At 45.5% G+C, this 21,034-nt stretch overlaps 1 protein-coding gene across 1 annotated transcript in view; it reads left to right on the top strand.

Moving 5' to 3' along the window:
- Nucleotides 1–424: 424 nt before the first annotated feature.
- The window catches only part of MTFR1 (mitochondrial fission regulator 1), a 310,359-nt gene continuing 289,749 nt past the window's right edge, over nt 425–21,034 (top strand). Inside the window, exon 1 of the mRNA XM_085605528.1 lies at nt 425–575. The gene's annotated coding sequence lies outside the window, so the exon portion shown is untranslated. The remainder of the gene's footprint in view (nt 576–21,034) is intronic.

Here is a 21,034-nt window from a genome sequence, read left to right as displayed (position 1 = left end):
AGCAATCGAAAAACTTGACAGCTATACCCAAACACACAAAAAGAGGGCTTAGCTACATGGGGTATTGACGTGCTAGACATCTGATGTATTTGAAGCTTATGAAAAGCGCATTGAGTTCTACTGCACAACATGGTTTTAATTTTTTGATCAGGATTATATAACAGTTCCACGTTAAAAAATAATTTTTCAGTAGTTAAAAAAACCGCCATGCGAGTAACCTTTTCACTGAACATCAGTGTTAATTGCGCATTCAAGATGGCTACTTCGTTTACATCAAATTCTCAGTGGTTATTGTCGCGTAAAAAGACAGGAAGGACATCACTTGCCTTTTAGGTTATCCCCTCCAGCTTTTAGTCTTTCTTTTGTGTTTACGGAAGCATCGTGAGAGAACTGCAATAGAAGAGGCGTAGTAAGAGACGTCACTATTCTGAAAAGTTTCCTTAACGCTTATTGGTTGTTAGCCGGCTGTGCTTTCTGTATGGAGAAAGTTGCAAAAAGGTGGAGGACGAAGAACTGTACTCGTTGCTGGCAGGTTTAAGGTGACCCAGAGCTGTATCTGCGTAGTTGTTCAGCCGGTAAGAAAAGGGGTATTGTGTGGTACCCTGGCCACTTTTTCTTGTATTAGCAGCCTGGCGATGAAGCAGATGGAAGCTAATAGGCGTTTGACTGATCTGCCCCAGAGACCTTTTTAATAACCTCGTAATGACCGCGAGTGCAGCCTTTCTGTAAAATTGTCAAACTGTAGGTGACACCAGTGACACGGAGCCATTCGCCCCTGTACGTTAACAGAACACTATTTAAAATGTTGCCCAAGAAGATAAGTGATGGCCTGAAAAGAATACGTGAATGATGAATCATTAGGTTTGTGTCTAAGTATACTTCCAACACTGTCGTGCATCCTGGCGAAATGGACAGCGAGCGCACTGATGCCTTGTTGTTGAGTGCGCTTCCAAAACCGCAAAATTGTTTAAATAAATCGTTGTTACGAACTTGAGTGATTGGCGTGTTACTCTAAACAATCCTATTTAGTATGTACAGACAGCACAGCTGAAATGAGCAAAGCAGCATTATTTAAAGAAACCCAGTTATATTGTTCACGTTTTGTTGTAGCCGTTTTTGATAATATATTTGTCGAGGACTAAACTAAATATATAGGTTTGTGTTGTGGCCTCTGCCCATACAATGAGTATCGTGGCTAAGTTAGTAAGTGGTGTCTGTGGTACAAATCTCTGCTGCCGGGATGATAATAAATTAGCAATTTTACTATTGAGCTTTGTTGCAATCTTTCAAAGGGATAAAGATATTGGGCGATAAGAACCTACTGAGTCAGGAGATTTATTCCTCTTCCAGAATACCCATTATATGACCGAGGTTCCATGATTCCGGAATTGGCGCCCCTTCCCACATCCCAGTGAGCAGCTGAGGAAAAAGAAGTGCTATACCTGGAGTACCAGTCTAAAATTCAAAAGGAATTGCATCGTTACTGGTTGCTTTTACAACAAACATTGGTATAGCCAATAGGTGTCGCCTATGCTGGAGCTATTGGTTTTGACAATGTTATATTACCCTGTTGTCCATCAGAAAGGCTGCTGTTCAGCATGGCTAAAAGTTAGTGGCGTGTCCTAGAGTGGAGGGGGGGGGGGGGGTGTTGAGTGTCGTAGAGTGGAGTAGAGGAAGTAGATTGTCATAGAGGGGAGTAGAGTTCAGTGGTAGAGAGTGTTGTAGAGTGCAGTATTGGAGTGGCGTAGAATGATGTGGGGTAGATTGGTGTGGATTGTAGTGAGCGCAAGCAGGATTGATTGGGATGTACTGTAGGATTATGTGTTGAAGCATAATTTCAGAAATTACATGTAAGCAAGAAACCATGTCGCTTTGCAATAGATAATCCTCAACTTTTGAGAACAGTGCCCATAAGCAAAAACAAAAGAAAACATGAGTGCTAAGTGAGAAAAGATGACTTGGCAAAATAAAAGAAAGTTAGCTATAGAAAATAAATCTTTGCAATTTTGTTTGTCCTGTTTTCGTTTGGAACAATAGATTACTAAATAGTTGACTGGATATAGTACCTAGCAAATTTATGGGTTCATTTGAGATTACTTTCGAGGTCTTGATGAAGCCTGATGTTAAAATTTAGAATAACAGATGAAACACGTGTTGGCAGGGAACTTAACGGACAAACGGCAATGTCAAGGGTTTGGATGTTCAAATAAAGGACAGTGGATACTGTAACTATCACAAGGCATTTGATTCATTGAGTACTCGGAGATCCCTATTTTAAAATGGTAAGCAACGGGCAGACTCCAAGCTCTTCTTGTTCACAACAGTGTCACGCAAGCGCGACGCATGCTCTCGCAAGCTCTGCCCTAAAAAGGACTGATGCAATGCTGTCAACAATTTCCTTATAAGTCATAGGTTGAGTTAGGTTTGCCATGCCCTGATCTAGACATTTAGCTAGGTTACTGCCCTTGAAGGACATAGTAATTTTCATTTCATAAGGTCCGTTCTCCGTAATATTAGAATGATCTCTGGAGCATAATGATTTGTAATAACTTTGAAACTTCTCAACAACACTGGATTGATCTAGAACACGAGTTCGCGCCCTGATTTTGGTAGAACCCTTTGAGGAGCAGTGTTCATTCGTGTTTGGCAACCTAATAAAGTACCAATTGTGTCTCAGTGATCGAACTGCAGAACCTTAATATCTCCTGGGTAGTCTAACAAGTTTTCATTTAAATATAGCTATGTTTTTGAATGGGTTTTTCGAATTGCTTTCCAGGTAGTTGTTTTTAGGTTTGCATCTTCTGGCTTCATGGTGAGTTTAGTATGCAGGTTTTCTAGTGCCACTATTTGAGATCTTGGACTATTCTCTCATGATTGTTACAGCCATCTGATAGGAACCACATATTTTTTGTAAAGACTTATACCAAAACATTGCCAATAAACACTGCAAAAAACCTAAACATTGACATAGAACACTGCAAATCATTAACCTTGATGCCTTGACAACCCTCAGTAATAACATATAACAAAATCTGTCCACTTTCAGCTTTGTAATCACATAGAACGTTTCCAATTTCTGTACCAATTCCAATCTGGCTTCCGTCATGGTCATAGTACAGAATCCCCTATCACCCACATTGTTGATGATGTGCTCAAAATGTTGGATCAGAACAATTCCTGCCTTCTGATCCTCCTCGACCTATCGCCAGCCTTCGATACAGTTAAACATGACTGCTTACTCAACCTACTGGAGCATAGCATAGGGCTTTCAGGGCCCATCCTAAATTGGTTTGCATCTTTTCTCCACAATAGAACTCAAAGATTCAAGGTCAATCAATCTCTCTAACCCTTCCTCATTCAACCTTGGAGTTCCACACACTCTCCAACTTGTTCATGGAGCCTTTAACTGAAATCTTGAAACTATCTAATGTCCATTATCACATGTATGTCGATGATACCCAACTGTACCTGAAGGTCTCCTCCCCTGATGATATCAGTTCTCTCAACATCACCCTACAGAAAGCCCAAAACTGATTGACTCTACATCATCTCAAACTCAATGCTCTGAAAAGGGCATTCCTTTTAATCGCCCCACCTAATCATTCATCTGTCGTCAGTGAATGGATGAATCGTTTAACAGCTCTTAACTGCATACCACACATCATTGAGTCCACGAGTTCTTTGGTAATAATGCTCGACAAGAGCCTGAACATGCAGAAACCTATTACTGCCCTCACCAAGGGAACTTACTTCCAAATGAGCATTCTAAGTAAAATAAAACCTTTTCTCCTCCCCAATGACTTAAAATTTGCGGTGCAATCTCTGGTGATCTCCAAGTTGGACTATGGAAGTGCAACCCTCTGTGAATTCCCGAGATCGAAGATGGCTCCACTCTGGGCCTTTCTTAACTCTGATGCTAGACTCATCACTGGCTCAAAAAGATACCACCATATTACACTGGAGCTGAAAACCCTAAATTGGCTCCCTTATGAGGCGAGGATACAACTAAAAATTGCTTGTATGACTCCTAAAGCCTTGCATTACAACACCCCACTATACCTCACACAACAACTTATACTATCTGGTGGCTCCAGGTCCAGAAGTGGCAGCACCGTTCTGCTGAAACCTAAGAAACTCCGAAAAACAAAAACTTATGATAGAGCTTTTTCAGGTATTGTCCAGAGAATCTGGAACTCCTTTCCTCCAGAAATCAGGACAATCCCTTCAACTGTTAATTTTAAAAAGGAAGTTAAAGCGTTTCTGATGAACAAATTCTTGCCCTAGAATACCCTTGCCCTATACCTGCTCAAATACTTGTCCCCTTATTCTGCATGCCTGCTCTGACCTATTTTTTTTGCTTAGACTGTTTATGATTATGTATGCCTTGCCGTCATTGAGCTTCTCTCCCTTGACACTTCTGACCATCCTGTTGTTTGATATATAGGTGTATTCTCTTTTTCGTAAAGCGCTCTGATACCCCAATGGGCCTTCTTCATGCTATAGAAAACTTTTAAAATAAATAAATATAAAGAACTTAAAAGCATGTATTTTATTTTAATTTTATCTTGTTATCGTCATGTAAGTTGAGAGAAATAACACGAGAATTCTTTTGCATGTTCTTGTCAAAACTTAAAGCTATATTTTCTCCTAGGCACAGCCTATTCAAATAAATATAGTAACTAAAAGCATACTTATCAAAAAACAAAATAAATGTAATGCACAATGTTGTACACTAATGAAAATAAATGCATCCGTTTTTGCAAGGGAATAGTGACTATGGCCTGAGGAAATGCACGATACAGGGGGATGTAAAAATGACACAATGCCACAGTTGCAGTTTACACTGACTCTTTGGGAAATAAAAAAAAAAAAACAATTTTTTTAGGAGGTTAACAAAATGAGTTATTCAAGCCAAAAGTTCTGCCATATGACACACCACGCTGGGTAGGTATATTCAGGTATACGCTCTCAAGGATGCAAACTTGACACTTACTCAAGGTGTTGGGCCAAAGAATATTCCTAAATCCGAAGCTCAAACAGCTGTGTGTTTAACGGTGTGTTTAACGTGTAGCTGCAGGGTATCGAACTGGGGTGCAGGGTGAAACCGAGGAGAGGGTAGCAATAGTGGGTGGGCGGCAGAGGGAGCCTTGTGGGCGCTGTTCCATCTAACGTGTGCGCGTGCGCTGGCGTGCACCTATATCTCCTGGAGCGCGCACGTTAAATACAAAGCGCGCCCAGGCAACTGAGGACCTTCGCGCCGCCGCTTTTAAAATGCATGCGGCGCGAAAACGGTCAGATTGAGTACCTTTGTTAAAGTAATTCTCTTAATCGCTGCGCCCGCCATGCGCTGCAATTAACATGATTACTTTAACAAAGGCACTCCACTGCCATGCAGCTGTGCCCTATCAACAAATGAAAGGCAGCAAGTCTACAAGCATGACGTGTGCGTCACACACGTCGTGCTTGTAGACTTGCTGCCTTTCATTTGTTAATAGAGAAGTGCTGGTCATTGCTAGGGTCATTGGTGCCTTCCTGACCAGCCAGTGTCTTTGCGTGTGGCCAGGTCATCAATAAAAGCTGGAATTCGTGTTTTAACTCTATCATCCCGCAATGTGCAGAAAACGTAGTTACTACGCATGGGGGATTTTTTTTGCAAGCAGGTAGGAAACTCAGTATTCAACTTTTCGGATCAAGCTGTTGCACGGACTATTTTAGACAGAGTGAACTCTCTTGTGGTTCGTCTGAGGAACAAAAGAGAAAATAGCTTGGGAAAGTAGCAGAGAAAAAAAGGGGCCTGAGTGCGTTAAACCATGTCTTTGTCATCTTACTTTATTTGCTGCTTAAACTGCTATTGCTGGCCTAAGTACCTTTCACTGATAGTTGTCTAGGAATGTTTTATGCAGTCTTCCTGCTGCAGTTAGGCTCATAATCTGTGTCGGAAAAGTAATTGTTTTAGAGCACAGCATTGCCACTTTTCCATTCCAGCGTGACCATAGTCTCATTAGCATTAACAATCATAGGGTGAACTCTACCATAATCCGAAGAGAACTGGTGGTAGGCAAATCCTGCTTGGTATGAAGGCATTCTTATCTACAGACGGATGTCTGATCATTATTTATGAGAGCAAGCCCATCGATCACTGCTATTAATAGGAATATTATGTGGTTTAACTATTTATATAACACTGCTTTGTTTGTGCCCTAGAAGATACACAAGGGGTTTATGTATCATTTAATAATCTTCCAAGCAATGTACACATTTGCAAATTAATGCAAATTTTTTCATGTTTGACAAAAAAAGGCTGAAAGTCTTGGTAACTCTGCCTAACTGCACAGCATAGTTATTTGTAGGTGTATGCCAGTTGCCAATCAGATGCAGTCACTTGCTTCTTTAACTATTGCTCATACAGGCCTGCCAAGTATCACCATCAGACGTGACTCTAACACATTTCAGTGTGGTGTTCCGCATCGCTGCACTGAAATGCATTCTCGCGCATTTCACTGTCTCGCTCTGCCTGTACCAATGCCGAAACTGGCTACGCGAGGCTGCTAGTGCGCGTGCCTGGTCACCTGTGCGCCTGCTCTGCTGCTCCCCGCAGACTTGCCAGCACTCTGAGGCTCGCTCAGTAAAGAGTTAATGATGATCTTGTCTGAGTTCTACAATATTACAATCTGGCCCCGGCCCTGCTCTGCCTGGCTGCATCGTACTGGCTGGTGCCCCTGGGGGGATGTGACCTCATGTCCTGGAACACAGCCAGGAAGGAAGTGAGGTCGGTCAGAAGTGCCGTGGTGGACTCTGGACTGAGTTGTGCTGTCCACGGCATAAACTTTGAGAGAGTGCGCAGTGCTGCCTGCACATTACCCTGCCTTGGACGTCTTCATTGCATGATTTTTTCTCGCGAGAAGTGTCACTCAGTCTTTGAAATGTCACTCATAATTTCACTGAAATTATGAAAATGTCACGCATGGCAATCTGAAACCTTGGCAGCTATGCACATAGTTGTTTGCAATTTGTTCTGGCCATGTGTTCTGGCCATTTAGTTAAACCAGAATTTTTTTTATTGCAATTAACTACCTGGTTATTTAATCTTTACGGTGGGTGAGTCTCACTACTGGAGTCTGACACATGGTAAATTCATGGTAAGTGGAATGAGCGTGTTTACTGCCAGTGTCTGCCTTTGTTAGTGTAAGAGGCACCAAGCTGGTTAAATGTAAACACATGAGTGCGGGCTGCACGTGTGAAACTACAGTCATGCACAGCCTTGTAATTGTACATAGCTATTCTGGCACAGAAGGGACTCTGCATTAATAGGTGCTGATCTGGAGTAGTCCCTATATTATTAGCAGGCATTCTTACAGAGGTCAGTAAGGCTTATTGGAAAATCTGTGGTGTTTTCATTGTGTTGTACATCTAGGCCACATCTGCAGTGAGTTTCACTCCAAATAGGCTTCCACAGTCCTCCAAGATATAAATTGGTAAAACTCATACAGTGAGTTTGAATGTACAGGGCTTCAACATAATACATCCACATCTTATGGCGCTACATGAATTGTTTTATTTCTCATACTCTGCTTCTCATCAAATTCCAAGCCTTTGTACTCCTTACCCCCCCAACCAACTAGGACAAGTAATTTACCCTGGTATCCAGCCAAGGGAACAGAGATCCCTCCACACGAAATGGTTGCTCTGAATTGCATTTCTTTATTGACAGTATTAATAATGAACAGTGCAATGCCTATATATTTTATGAACACATTTCAAAATGTTTATTAATTCCATTGGTTTAAATTATGATACAAGGGTAAATCACAATATAATGCTATTTTATAAATATGGTGAAATCGTGACAAAGCCTGTAGGCCTGCCTTCTACCTATTGACATTCCTTTTAATGTATAGCCTTTACACAGTATTACATGGTTTCTGTTATTAATGTGGTAAAGGTAATAACCTGACCAAACCAGTCATCCTGATTTATATATATTTATACTACCTTACTTAAAATTTGATATTATAACTGATACAAGTGGGGGCGATTGTGATTATGTGGTTCAGTACCCACTAAGGGTGAAATGTGATATGAGAATGTCACCAAAGTTATTTTCATCTACCTGATGTATATATTCGTCAGTTAATACTTGCGTATGGTTGTGAAAAAGGTGTACTTTTTCCTTTTAAAAGAAAAGGCACTAACTAGACATTTTTTTGGAGTATTGTTGCGTGCCAGAAAATTGGTATTGCTAGTCCACACCATCTCTTCTAAATAGGCCTAGGACTAATCAACTTTTCTACCCTAGCCAAGTGCTACAATGGGGTACTTGGCTCCGAGTCAAAAGACAATTGCAGACTTATTATTACTTGCACAAGACTCTCATCCTTCCCAACTAATAACCCAGTTTCTCATAGTCTCTCTTTGTAGTTTTGACATGTTTCAGCCAATACTGATTTGCAGACCTCCTCTGGAAAATCCTGCTAGGACCTATTCCAAAATTCTTTACTATACACTGGAATATTTCTTGTCTGTGCACAAGCAACTATATTATATGCGTGGTGTGTGTGTGTGTGTGTGTGTGTGTGTGTGTGTGTATATATATATATATATATATTACCTACTGGCGGTCGCCAGTAGGTAGTTATAGTTAGGACCACGTTTCTATAGGAAATCCGCAACATTCTATTTTGAATAACTTTGGCGCCGGTCGACGAATCCTCGCGAATTTTTCAAAATAGGTGGGGCGCTACGCTCCGCTCCTACCCTGAAAGTCTCGGGGGGATTCGTCAAGCGGGGGCTGAGATAAAAGGGGGGTCCCAAAACGCGTTTTTCCCCATGCATTTTTCCATAGGACCTTTAGACACCGCTACAGACGGAACGGCTGAACAGAGTTACTTGAAATTTGGCAGAGAGGTAGTCTACAGGTCAAGGAAGTGCCTTTTGTAGGTTTTGTGTAAATCTGTTCAGTAGATCCTGAGAAAATAGCCTTTAAACCAATATATATATCTGTGGCAGCTTACGGTGCGCTTACCGTACGCGTACGGTGCCGTGCGCGAGCGCGATTCTGATTGGCTGTTAGATCTTAGTAAACATTCGAATCGGTCGAAACCAGGAAGCGGCGTCCGCCATTTTATATCTCGCACTCTGAGGGGGGTGGAAGAAAAACAAAGACAAAAAACATATAAAGGGGCTGTTTAGAGAGCTCCCAACCACCTAGCCTTGATGAAGTTGTCCTCAAGGAACCCCCAAGGGCAAAAATTCAATGTAAATTTTTTTCGAAAAATTGCCGATTAAGCTTACCGTACGCGTACGGTAACAAAAATAAAAAAAAAAAAAAATCCATATTCTCCACACCCCGTGTGCAAATGTTGCCCGAAGTGCACCATTTGTGCATGGCATATACAACATCATTGCACTTCAAAAAAGCAAACATTACCTTTCACATCGACGCGCATAATATGTCCTCCATGTGCGCACGGTGCGCGAAGCGCATCGTGCGTACATGGCCCATCTAGCGTAATGTGGGCACGCGGTGCGCGTAGCGCACCGCGTGCCCACCCTGCGCGCACGGCACTAACTGCGTAAAGTGGGTGCGCGAAGCGCACCGTGCGCGCACGGAACGAACTGCGTTAAGTGGGCGCACACGCCACGAATGGCGTAAAGTAACTTAGCATTTAAAAAAACGTACAAATTCACTGAAAAAACCATAGGTTTCACACACGTTATAGTTAGGAATTAGCATTTAAAAAACCTTGCAAATTCACTGAAAAAACCATAGGTTTCACACATGTTATAGTTAGCTGGACATTTTACTGATAAAAAACCAATGAAATTCCCCCGTTATAGTTAGTGCAGGCAACTATAACTCACGTGACCGTAATCCTCTGCTGATGCTAATACTGTATTTAGACACTTATTTGCCCATGTCTTCTTCCATTAAATTTTAGCTATACATATATTACAAATATTTTTTTTTCATAAAGACACATATGTCATCAGCAGAGGATTGCGGTCACGTGAGTTATAGTTGCCTGCACTAACTATAACGGGGGAATTTCATTGGTTTTTTATCAGTAAAATGTCCAGCTAACTATAACATGTGTGAAACCTATGGTTTTTTCAGTGAATATATATATATATATATATATATATATATATATATATATATATATATATATATATATATATATATAAGATTTCAAACAAACTCTGTACGATGCCCACCAGAGTATCCACGGCACAGAGTGAGTCCACAGTTGTTTCCTTTAAGGTACTTTTATTCTTTAAACACCATCAGTGCAAAACCTGAAAGGACGGGGGGGGGGGTTGTGTGTGTGTGTGTGTATATATATATATATATATATATATATATATATAATGTGTATGGATGGATGTATGTATGTGTGTATATATATAGTGGCTGGGTATGTAGGCACACACAACTCACTCAGTACAGGTAGAATATATACATAAGTGTCCGTTTCAGAAATGTCCATATATCTTTTGGTGCTCTGGAGGAGGGAGAGACACCTAGTCTTCCTCTATTGGAAAGAGAATTTTCCAAATTGAAATCAAAAGGGTTCTCAGAGCATTCAAAGAATTGATTTGAGGTTGCTGTGTCAACAGTTCATGCCCTGCAGGGACTAGGGGGCATGCACACAGGGGGCATAACATGTGCCCCCCTGGATGTATCCCCAGTTATGCGATCTTGTATAGGCTCCCAACATTTCCCCACTCTATGAACAGAGCTCTAGTTGAGAATCTTTAGTGAAATCTTATCTTTGTACCACCGTTGGAGTCTTGTGATTTTACTAAAGCCGAAGTGAGCTTGCTTGTGTAATCAATTCATGTCATGGTGTGTGTATGTAAATTGCAAAGGTGCCTTAAAACCCATCATGTGGCGCTTTATGTGTGGAAATGCACCGTATTTTCACTTTTTAAGCAAAACGTTTGGAGTGATTTTTGCTCTGATATTTGTCGCTGCACCCACATGCGCGGTCTTGTTCTTGGCACACATAGAATTGGCTGCAGCGCACATCGACCTTACACTGCCGCACACAGAGGAAACACATTAGAGGGAACATTGCTTGTGGGGTGTGGCCCATATTTGTTGGAGAGATAAGGAGAGATAATGAACTGAGCGGGGGATACATTGGTGTGCGAGGGTATCCGTCCCGGATGGGTGCACATTCCAAGTAACATCAGGGGAGATTTGCAAGTTTACTGGGAGGGGCGCAGAGAGCCGGGGAGTTAAGGTTGAGGCACTGGATATGGTGCACTGTGGTTGGAGAGAACCAGACACAACATCAAGTGTGAACCGGTGCATTTAAGGCGGGGAGGTAATCATTTTCCATGTGCTGCAGAAAGTGGGTTAGAAGGGTGGTCCACGCAGGAGAGAGAGGGTGCTTCACAGGTTGCACACCTCCTCGTAGCAGAAGACCTCCTCCTTCTCTCGACCTTTGCATCACTGCATGCCAAGCTGCTATCTGCAGTGTCACAGGGGATCTCGACTGGAGCGCGCATGCTCGCTTGGCCTGGAGAAGTACCAGAGCAGTGAAACGCGTGTGCACCTTGTGCTGCTTCTTGCGCTTAAAAATGCCTACCGCTCATGCCTCCCACATGTGTCATGTATTTCCTTGACCTCCCGTAATGTGTTGTAAATCGATTGCCAGTATCCCTGCAGAGCTGGGCAAGACGTTAGCCTATGGCTGAGATCCACGTCTGGTGCGAGCAAAACGCAGACAGTTGAGTGAGTGGTGCCTTGGGGATGGAACAATTTAATTGTGTTGAGGTCAGTATGTTTTTGAAGAGGGCATTTCGAGAGACAAGCTGGTGAAATTCTAACACCTGGTCCCATTCTTCATCATTTAGTGTTCTCCCAAGGTCACCCTCCCACTTGATCTGCAACAGCATTCTGGAATGGCCTTGTATAGCCATGTGATCAGGTCACTGGCACCCCTCTCCCATTGTGAGGACAGCTTGCAGCACTTTGTGTGTAACCGGCTCTGAGTCCAGTGTGCCCCAAAGGATCTGCATGTGTATTAAAGTTGTTTGTGGATGAGGAATTGCCCTGGTGGGAGGCATTGGTAAGTTGTTTGAAGGTGAGGGGGCGACAGTTGCAGAACAGATCCCCTATAGTGTGCAGAGACTGTTCTCTCCAACTGTATAGGGATGTCTAAAACCCCGGAAATCGGGGAGACCAACAAGGGGGGAGTGCCAGTGCATGTGCAGGAGTGCCATCTGGTAGACAATGTAAACAAACCATGTAGACGCGGACTTCCAACACGTACGGGGCCCGAGGGACGGGGGCAAGACTTTGGGGAGGAATAAGCCCCATATCGTGGATAGGGGTAGAGGGCCTGGTCCGTGGCTCATCTTGCCCTTGTAGCGCTCAGCCGCCCAGCACGACAGCCACTGTAGTTGTGCCACTAGGAAGTACGCCTTGAAGGAAGGGGCGCTCAGTAATCCTCGGCCCACCAAGAGTTGCAGTTTTTTCAGTGGTGTTTGTTGCCTCAAATCAGGACGCAAAGCAAAGAGTCCAACTAGCCAAAGAAGATCTTTGGCGGGACTACAGGGAGCTTCGCAAAATAATATAGAAGACTGGGGAGAATTAACATTTTTGCAAGCGTTATCTTGCCAATCGGGGCCAGGGGGAAGAGTCTTCCAAAAGTGTACCTGGGATTTGATGCTGGCCAGGGTGGTCTGAAGGTTGCCTTCACAGGTGTAATTGAGACGGATCCCAGATAGTGAATCGCCTCCCACACTAGCGGAGTCGTACATCACCAAGGCGCATCTCCTGTGGTGGGTGGCCAGGGCAAAGCCGTTAGATGGACGATTTTGCCCAGTTCTCCCGAAGCCCTGTAGCTCTAGTGAAGTCAGTCGGGGAAATGTTCAATGAGGAAAAGTCAGACACCATGTCCTGCAGATCTAAAAGTAAATTGTCAGCATACAGGATACCGAGTGTGTCCTGTCTGCTAGGGGGATGCCCCATGTCCGACCATCCCCTCTCAGCCAAATAGCCAGAGGTTCCATGGCCATCCCTGTCTGGTACCTTGACCCACTGGAAAGGTTGTTTGTGGAGATGAGGCGGCCCAGTTGCACCCAGGAGATAGGTTTAGTGCACGCAAGTAAACGGACCCCTGCTGCCATACGGGTTAGGACTTTGGGGGATGGGGGAGGGCGCGGTAATCCCATGTCAGCAAACTGAACACCTTCTCAAGGTCTAGTATGAGACAGGGACAGGGCTCGTGAGGGATCTGCCGCTGTACCTGATCCAGCACGGGAAATACACGTCTGATATTCCGTGAGGTGGTGCGCCCCATGCCAAAGCTTTTCTGATCAGGGTATATGAGTTCTGGGAGCTCCTGTGCATATCTACTGGAGAGAATTTTCCCCTGGATCTGTAGTCTGCCCCAAGTATGGCGATGGGCCGGTAAGACGCTAATTAGGTGGGGTCCCTATCCGTCTTGCAGATTAAGACTAGGAGTGATTCCTCGAGAGACTGGGGAAGCTCACCTAGACGGAGTGCATCATTGAACATTTCCGTGAGGTGGGGTTCCAGATTAGTTGAAAAGGTGTTATAATATTCTATTGGCAGCCCGGCAAGGCCTGTAGTTTTAATCCTAGGGAGCTCATGGATCGCTTGTTTCACATCGGCCATTGTGATCTTAGAATGTAGGCAGAGTCTGGCATCATTGGTGATACGTGGGAGGGTGATGTCCAATAAAGGCGTTTGCCTCGGAGGAGTCCTGATACAAGGGCAAGTAATATTCGAGAAATGCTTAAGTATCTCGCCCTGTGTATGGACCGTGACCCCGTGGGCGTGACTACTTCCATAATTGAATTCACAGGGACCTCCTTTCGTATGAAACCAGGCAAGAAGACAGCCTGATTTGTTAACTTCTTTGTGGACTTTGGCACCGTATACTGCAAAGTTAAAGCATCTCAAGCGCTCAAAGAGGGTGGCATAGTTCTTTTTTTTGTGTTGGCGTGGTCGTAGGTTCAGTCTCCGCTATCTTCTAGTCCAGCATCATGCGAACACCCACAATCTCCTGTAGGCAGATGCCTCTTGACGACACCACCTTGAAGGCGTCCTGCTCTAACATCCTGGTGGAGGCCGAATTGTGATTTTTGGCGAAGTATCGCCAGAAATGTATTTCCTGCGCCTCGTGGAAGACTTACTCTCCTAGAACATACCGTGGGAACCGGCACTTTGGTGTAGAGGGATGAGGTTTCACCCATTGCAAAGCCATAATGTGTACATCATGGTCTGAGGTGGTACAGCCAAGGTAATCGGAGTAGCGGACGAGGGGTAACAAGGGGAGGGAGCAAAGGAAGCAGTCTAAACGCATGTAGAGATTGTGTGGTGCTGAGTAGAAGGAATAAAGCTTAGCGCTGGGGTGCGTGGCTCTCCACGTGTCTGTGAATGCCCAGTGCTGCTCCCAGTTTCTCTTGAATTGCATATGTTGTGGAGTGCATGGTAACGGAGGGTGGGACATGTCCAAGTCAGGGTCCCGAACGCAGTTATATTGCCTCCAAGTTTCCAAGGCACTTGTGTTTTGTGTGCCAGTGCAGCCCCGAAGGTCCCCTGTCCTGTTAGGGGCATACATTCCCCCTAAAAGTACAGGGTGGCTGTGTAGGTGGCCCTCAAGGAGTACATGTATCCCCTCCTTGTCAATAATCGTGTCTAACACTTGAAAAGGGACCTGAGGCCTGATCCAAAACATGGTTCCATGCACGTATGCCAGGTTGGTAGTGGTGTGTTTTGTGCCTCCCCAGACTCAATTCCTCACTTGATGCGTGGGTTTCCTGGTGGAATATTATCTGAGATTGCTAGGCTTGACATAGGAATAAACTGAATATCCCTTCCTCGCAATGGGCATGCTGAGAACGTTCAAGGTGAGGAATTGAATGTTAGGAGGAGGAGTTAGTGCTTGCAAAGGGGCTTGAACAGTGTGCGCAGTGGGGGGTCACCCGGGACAACCCTCTCTCCATGAAGCTGCTACGTTGGACCCATGTGAGGTGCATCGATCCAGTCTGCTGGGACAAGTTGTGTAGGGTGGGGGGAATGGTATGAATAATAACAATAAAGGAGAACATTTAGAGCCTACTACAAACAGTGGTAACCCAAACAATCCTCAATAGACATCTTTATAGAAACTTGGGGGTTATGTCTTGGTGCCCAAGGTGTTATCCAGTATGTAATAAGCCCTGATTGAGTATGTCTGAGATTCATCAGGCCCGGCCGGGGCTACATGAAGCTGAGTAATCTTGCATTGGAATGGCGCTCATAAGTGGGCAGTTCAGCTCCTTTTTTTTTTCTTCCTTTTTTTTTTTTATTAAAGCTTGGTAAACAGAAAACATAAAATGGCAACATAGTAATCATGGCAAAAAAGAAACATTCCAAAAGCAAATATAAAAAGGTACTTATGTAAAATCAAAAAGCAATATACGTGAAGAAACATAGCTAGATGGCGCATTAAATCCAGATAAAAACCATAAACGAATAACAAAACCCAGATGGCATCTATTTACTTAGCCACTCCACCACTGGAGCCCAAATCTTCTGACCCCATTCCTGCCTCTTTCTTCCCCACCTCCACCAAACTGCAGACTCCAGATTGTAAAGAGCCAGGATCCTCGCTCTCCAGGGGCAGTTCAGCTCCATTGGGTATGTGTTCAGGACCCCATCGGCTGGGGTAGGCTAGAGAAGTGTAGGAGAAAAGTGGGTGAGTAGACTTATCAGGGACAGTGAGATACAAAAAAGGAAAGTGACCAATTTAAACAATATTGTTTCAGGAGTCACGAGTGGAGGGGTCTGAGAGCCCCGATGTGAGTCTTCATGTGGGACCTTCTCGTCATCGGAGGTGATGTGAGGACCCCTTTCATCCTCCGTGGCTCCGAGACCTGCACCCACGCTGGCTGCCGCGTGAAAAGCTCATTGTCGGTCCTCGATGATCTGCTCTAGGGCAGGAGACTTCTGTTGGGGATGGTGGCTTAGGGGGCGGGGATGCTCTCCCTGAGCCACCCCACAGCTTCCCGCATAGTCTGGGGCGCCTGATGAGGAGCCAGCGTCTTCTGCAGCCGGAGTGCTGTGATAGTGGTCCGTCCAGTCCGATGCATCCTTGGGATCTGTAAAGAATGTGAAAGTTTTGTTCAACATGACTTTGAGGTGGGCTGGAAATAGCAAGAGTATTGCTGTAGTTGACTGGGTCGTCGTTTGACTTCCAGAAAGGAGGAGTGCTGGCGCTGTACGGCTTTGGTGTAGTTCAGAAATGGCATTATGACCTTGTCCTCGAACAGGAGGAGGCCTGCCTGCCTAGCAGCTCTCAAAATGGCATTACGGTCCTTAAAGTGTAACAGCTTGCCCTATATGGAATGCGGTGCCGCCCTTAGGGAAGGGCAGTGGGATGGAACCCAATGAGCCCTTTCCAAGGAAAAGAAGGGAGTAAGATCTGAAGCTGGAGAAAACTATTTGAACCAGGTCTTCAAGTATTCCAGATTGTTGTGTCCCTTAACTCCCTCGGGGAGGCCCAGAATCCAGACATTGCTCCTCTGTGAGCGCCCCTGCGCATCTTCCACTCTCTCCTCAGGTTTGCGGACCCTGTCCTGGAGTTCGCAGAGCTCGTGCTGGTTTCCTTTGGCAAGCAATTGCAGTGAGTCTACGTTTTCTCCCCGTTAGTGACTTTGCAAGCTTGCGATGATCATCCCGGAGGAAACCTAGTTCCGCTGTCAAGGACCCAAACTAGGCTTCCATGGACACTCGTAAGTTCTCGATTGCAGCCAAGACTGTCTAGTTTGTCCGAGGTTGTAAGGAGGGAGAAGAGTCTCTAGTAGTGGGATGTCCGAGATAGTGGAGGGTGGGTCCGCCACCAGAGGTGTCAGCACATGTGCAGTTGAGCACATTCTACCCATCTTTCAGGTGGCTGTGAAGTTATTGAGGCGAGTGCGAGGTAGGGCGTGGTGCAGCTGGCCACCGCAAGGGGAAGGGGTCGCTGCGACTGTGAGGGTTAGGTGCCACCCTCTCCTTTCCCCCCCCCCCCCCCCAGCCTGGTGATGTATGTGTGGCAGGGAGACTGGCTCGCACCACCAGGAGCTAGTTCTGGAGGCGAACCCCCCCACCCCCCACCCCCCCCCCCTTGGATTGAGTGGTGAGCATTTACTCCTTGGGTCTTCACTGGTTGGGAGACTGGGGCCAAAGCCAGCCACGCCTTGTGAGCCCTTTGGTGAGTGTGCAGTCAAAAGGATGGAGGCGTCCCCGTCCGCTACAAGCACCCAGTCCCAGTGCGGCTGAGCGCTATGATCTTCCTGTTTGGGAGCGTCAGTCTGTATACCACTCGGTAAGTCCCAGCCTGGGTGGGGGGGTGCAGCGAATAGTGGGCGAAGGGAGCGCAGCTGCAAGTTTCCTCCGAGGCCTCCACTCTCAGTGGGGGAAAAGAGGGGACCAAGAAGGGTCCCCCTGACCGCTTGGCTGAAGAAGCTGGAGGTTGATAATGGAAATGAGCGGGTCCTACAGGACGGTCATAGGACCGGTTCCGTTCCCCCGTGCGTCCTGAGCCGAGCGCCAATGAAGTGGGTGGAAAGAAAAGTTGGGGGGCCCTCGAATAGGGTCCTTGGCAGAGTCCATCACCAGCTGCCCCTATTAGCCCTGGGAAGTTCAAGGCAAACCACCCCCCTCAACCCGTAGTCGCAGCCGGTTGAGACCTTGCGGGCCTGACCATGGTCCTTAGCTGTAGTATGCCTCACCTTCTCGGTGGGTCCCTTTTGTGCGTCAGCGGGGAAGATCTGATGTGGAGGACGAATAACCTAGTGTGACGTGGCCTTCTGTCTGCTTCATTAGGCCTGTCAGGGGGGGGGGGGGGCCTGCTGGTTCGGTGTTCTGTTGGTGGGGGTGGCGGGCTCCTGCCTTGCGGCCTCTGCACACAACAGCGTGGGTGCCAGTGCGAAGAGGGGTCCGATGGGGCCCCAGGCACCTTTTGAGTGGCAGAGCAGCCCCGTCTCTGATCAGAGGAGGCCGCCTGCCACAGCCACCCCCTATATCCAACAAGGAGCTGGCTTAGGGTTTCCTGGGAGCTCCAACACCGTCCTGCGTCAGATCGGTCTACTCTCCCCTTGCCTGCAAAGACGTTGATGGTATTGCAGAGGAAGGCGCCCCCTGAGCTCGGTGCCACAGGGCACCACATATTCCCAGAGTTCTTTGGACATCGTGGCCCTCCAGATCACAGCTCTCTCCTTGGGACTGACGTCCCATGACGCCCGTCAGTGTTGGCACCGCTCTGGACCGTTATTCGGGGTTCTGGCAGCAGGAGCCTCAAGGGTTGGCACTCTGGGATGCCTGGGATAGCTATCGCCTCTGATGCTGGGCTTCAGACCTGGATTGTCTTGGCCTACCAAGCCACGCCCCACTCATTGGGAAGTTTTAATAGGCCAAACAGGGAGAGCCAATAAACCGCACATTTTTAAAGTGCAAGCACAGGTGCTTTACCACTTTCTAGCAGTTGTAAAGTGCACAAAGTTTAAAAGACGTCCAAATCAAAAAGGAAACCAGCATTGGCATAGCCAATAGATCTCGCCTTTGGGACCTTAGAAGTGTTTAGCCATGCAACAGTTAATGTTGTTGCAGTAAGGATATTGTGCTGTATAACTAAATACTTATAAGGTCCCAAAGGCGAGACCTATTGGCTATGCCAATGCTTGTTGACTTTCCTGTCTGAGAAACCGAGCCACGGTCTCCACGCCTATGTCTTGTGCTTTTCAACTTCCTGTTCTCATTGTTATCGCACAATGAGGCACCCTGAGCCGTGAGCACCGCTTCTACATCAGAGCGCTTACAAGCTGCTCCAAGCCTCTCTCTCCTGCACATAACCCACACCTCCGAATGTTACTAAGGGATGTATGACTGTGGGACACTAAAGGAATAAAACACGTATAAACGACACAGAACAAACACTAAAAATAGGGTTGCCCTGTTCTCATCCTTCTGTGGCCAATTTAGCTTGTTTCTGTTATTTCTGTATTTATTTTGCATCTGTGCTCATTTCATGCTGCAAAGGCAATGGTACTGAACTAAATTGTGAATATGAGAACATTTTTAGGTTATTTCTCATAGTTTGCTGCACAAACTCACCTTTTCCTCTGGGATTTATTGCTGTTGATCACTCTTGCTTGCGATGCTCTGCAAATCGGCCCTGATCTCTGATGTAACGGACACCATCATAGGGATATTGCATTCCAGAAAATGCTTATGAAAATCTTGCTTTTTAACACTTTATTTAATATCATTGTATAATAAACATGTAGCAGTTGCATTTCTAATGATACATTTCACACCATTGTTTGGTCTAGCAGTCGCTACAGTTTTGCATGAGTACCGCATACACTGGGCTGTTTACGATTTCGCCTAGAGATTTACTTAATCATTATGCTTTGAGCCATGGTTTTACTTGTTGTATAGGTCATTTGCGCTACCATCCTTCCCTGTGGGAAATTCCCCTTCCGCATCTCTTGCATTCAAATATCTCCTAAAGAGCCCCCGGGTATTCTTTGAGCGCGATGTTGCTGAGAGGTACACGTTATAGGTTTCCGATTGATGTCACACAGGACTAGTCGTTTATTCATGACTTAATCCTGTGAGCGCCACCCCACTCCAGAGCATTGCCACGTGGTGGTTTCCCAACATCAATGCTATGTAATCAAAATTTCTACTGCTTTTAAAGGAGTTTTTTTCACATATTGTCGTAGTGCTATAATCAGATTGACTTCCGATGACTGTTCTGTCATCTCCATTCAGTTGTGAAAAACGTTGATGTCAAAATGCAGTTATTTTCGGACAATTCCATGCCAGATGCATAACATACTCCATCTGGGCATGGCATCTAGTACAGTTAGTTTTCTCTCCCTCCATACTAGCTGGCATATGATAAAAAACCAATGAGCGTTTTCTCTGCTGCATGCTTCACCGTACTAGCTGGCATGTGATATAACCAATGTTGGTACTTGTATGCTGTCTTTAAACTGTTTGGCGCCTCGCCCATGGCGGTCCGTGGCTGTATTCCAAGGGGGGCTCCAATGCCCTGCCTTGTATATTTGTCGCATTTCCAGACTGTATTTATTTACAGTGACTGAAGTGCATATAAAAGCACGGGAACTGTGATCCTAAGTGCTGTGGTGGTAGGGGTGGTTCAGGGGCGGACCGGGGAAGCAAATAACCCAGACATAACAGCTCAACCAAAAGCCACTGAATTCCTCTCTTTTCTCTCTTTTTGCTCTCTTTCCATCCATCCATCCATTTTTTTTTTCTATCCCCTCCCCTCTCCTCTCTCAGATCTTTCTCTTCATCTCCTTCTCTTCTGCTCTCTTTTTCTCTCTATCTTGAAGAGCCCCCCCCCCCCCCCTCTCGCTGCAGTTAACCTCATGGAAATTGGGTAAAGTGAAGAGGCACACCAGCAGCACTGGCCTTTTAAAAACGGCAGATTGAGTAAAAGACCATTTTGGCCTTGGGGGTCATTGTGTTTGGTGTCAGGTTCTAAGACATAGCTAAAGCAAGCATTTACAATGCAATAGGTCTCGCATTTGCAAGAGTTAGAACTATTGGTGTTGTAAATGACAATGTCTTTTACTTATGTGTTTTGGTTTGGAGCGTATTGGATGAAAGTGGTGTAGAGTGGAATTATGTGGGTTGGATTGGAATTGTTAGTGGTGGAATTGTGTTGTGTGGAGTGGATTTGTGTAGTGGAATTATGTGGCATAGTGGGCAGTGGAAATATGTGGGTAGTAATTATGTGGTATTGAGTGCACTGGGATTATGCAGAGTGTGATTGCGTGTCATCGTGTAATTATTTGGAATGGCATTTTGTGTTGGGAAGTGGTATGTTGTGGAGTTTAATTACGGTCTAGCATTTGCTAGAGTTAGAGCTACTGGCGTTGTAAATGACAATGTCTATGACCCATGTGTTATGGAGTGTACGTAGGTGGTGTGTAGTGGAATTATGTGGTTTGGATTGGAATTGTTAGTTGTGGAATTGTGTATAGTGGCATAGCATGG

This window comes from Triturus cristatus, chromosome 5_1 (genome assembly GCF_964204655.1).
Source record: "Triturus cristatus chromosome 5_1, aTriCri1.1, whole genome shotgun sequence".
Taxonomy (NCBI): Eukaryota; Metazoa; Chordata; class Amphibia; order Caudata; family Salamandridae; genus Triturus; species Triturus cristatus.
The sequence above is the reverse complement of the archived record's forward strand: the minus strand, read 5'-3'. Positions and strand labels throughout refer to the sequence as shown.